We start from the raw sequence: 2,244 nt of genomic DNA, 5'->3' as shown, positions 1-2,244 counted from the left end.
AACTTGGGCGCCTGGGTGGCTCAGTGGGTTAAGCCGCTGCCTTCAGCTCAGGTCGTGATCTCAGGGTCCTGGGATCGAGTCCCGCATCGGGCTCTCTGCTTAGCAGTGGGCCTGCTTCCCTTCCCCTCTCTCTGCCTGCCTCTCTGCCTACTGTGATCTCTCTCTGTCAAATAAATAAATAAAATCTTAAAAAAAAGAATTTATCAAACCCAATACCAAAAAACCAAATAATCCAGTCAAGAAATGGGCAGAAGACATGGACAGACATTTCTCCAAAGAAGACATACAAATGGCCAACAGACACATGAAAAAATGCTCCATATCACTTGGCATCACGGAAATAAAAATCAGAACCACAATGACATACCACCTCACTCCAGTCTGAATGGCTAAAATTAACAAAACAGAAAACAATAAATGTTGGTGAGGATGTGGAGAGAGAGGAACCCTCCTACACTGTTGGTGGGAATGCAAGCTGGTGCAGCCACTATGGAAAACAGTATGGAGGCTCCTCAGAAGTAAAAAATAGAGCCCTACGACCCAGCAATTACACTACTGGCTATTTGTTCCAAAGATACAATGTAGTGATCCGAAGGGGCATCTGCACTCCAATGTTTATTGCAGCAACTTCCACAATAGCCAAACTAGGGAAAGAGCCTAGAAGTCCATTGACAGATGAATGGACAAAGAAGATTATATATAATCTTCTTTGTGTGTGTGTATATATATATATATATGTATATATATATATATATATGTATGTATATATGTCATCTATATATATGAATAGTACTCAGCCATCAAAAAGGATAAATACTTATAATTTATATTGACACAGATGGAACTGGAGGGTATTACACTGAGTGAAATAAGTCCATCAGAAAAAGATAATTATTTTTATATAAGTTTATTAACATATATTATTTGTTTCAGGGGTACAGGGATACAGGGCTGTGATTCACAGCACTCACCATAGCACATACCCTCCCCAACGTCTATCACTCAGCCACCCCATACCTTCCCACCCCCAGCAACCCCCAGTTTGTTTCCTGAGATTAAGAGTCTCTTATGGTTTGTCTCTTTCTCTGGTTTCATCTTGTTTCATTTTCCCCTCCCTTCCCCTGTGATCCTCTGTCTTGTTTCTCAAATTCCTCATATCAGGGAGATCTAGGAGAAAGACAATTATGTGGTTTCACTCATATGCGGACTATAAGAAACGGTGAAGAGGATCATGGGAAAGGGAGGGTAAACTGAATGGGAGGTCATCAGAGTGGAAGAAAAGCCATGAGAGACATTTAAGTATATGAACCAAACTGAGGGTTGCTGGAGGGGAGGTGGGTTGGGGGACGGGTAACCGGATGGCGGACATTCAGGAGGGCACGTGATGCAATGAGCACTGGGTGTTATAAGCAACTGATACATTATTGAACACTACATCTGAAACTAATGCTGTACTCTATGTTTGCTAATCGAATTTAAGTTAAAAAAAAAAAAAAAAAAAGAATCCCCTGATGGTCTAATACTATAAGAATAAGAGTAAACAGGACAAGAACCCTCCTTTGCCAAGACTAAAAAATCACCTTGAAATCAGCTCAATCTCTGACTCGATTAAGGGTGGTCTTCCCTCTCCTAACTGCTAACAATCAATCAAAAGTATCGCTCTCTGAAGAGTGATGTTATTCAAAGCCTCAAGATATTTATATAATTTTTTTTTCGTAGAGGAGAGCTGTCCTGTTGGAGGATTTATGGCCTTCTGAAGAGGGAAACAGTCAACAGCAGCAACTTGGCAGGGAGGGGGCAGAGGGATGAACCCCAAGGCTCACTCTCCTGTTGCCTGCTTCTCTGTTGCAGGTACCTCCGATCTGTAATTGGCCCCCCAACAGCAAGGCCCAACTAGATGCCACAGGGCCAAGGAGCCCGTTGACGAGTCCATACAGGTCAGCCTCCAGAAGCACTGAACGTGGTGGTGAGGAGTAGAGAATGGGTGGGGTAGAACCTGAGCAAAGAGAAACCATCCAGCAGGATCTTCAACATACGTGAAGTCTGAAAAAACCAAAGAGAGGAAAACAAAGTATATCACAGGCTGACTTTCAGGCAAGAGAGAGAGGAGAGAGAGGGACTGAGAGAGGTCTGGGCCCAGCAGGTCAGGATGGCAAAGTCAAGGTGAGGTCTGGGCCCAGCAGGTCAGGATGGCAGAGTCAAGGTGAGGTCTGGGCCCAGCAGGTCAGGATGGCAGAGTCAAGG

At 43.8% G+C, this 2,244-nt stretch overlaps 1 long non-coding RNA gene across 3 annotated transcripts in view; it reads right to left on the bottom strand.

The window, feature by feature from the left end:
- Window positions 1-944: 944 nt before the first annotated feature.
- The window catches only part of LOC132023821 (uncharacterized), a 12,943-nt gene continuing 11,643 nt past the window's right edge, over window positions 945-2,244 (bottom strand). For all 3 annotated transcript variants that reach the window (XR_009406058.1, XR_009406060.1, XR_009406059.1), the window contains one exon: window positions 945-2,043. This is a non-coding gene — a long non-coding RNA (uncharacterized LOC132023821). The remainder of the gene's footprint in view (window positions 2,044-2,244) is intronic.

The sequence above is a fragment of the Mustela nigripes genome, chromosome 8 (assembly GCF_022355385.1).
Source record: "Mustela nigripes isolate SB6536 chromosome 8, MUSNIG.SB6536, whole genome shotgun sequence".
Taxonomy (NCBI): Eukaryota; Metazoa; Chordata; class Mammalia; order Carnivora; family Mustelidae; genus Mustela; species Mustela nigripes.
Note: the sequence above shows the minus strand (reverse complement) of the source record. Positions and strands in the feature narration are given on the sequence as shown.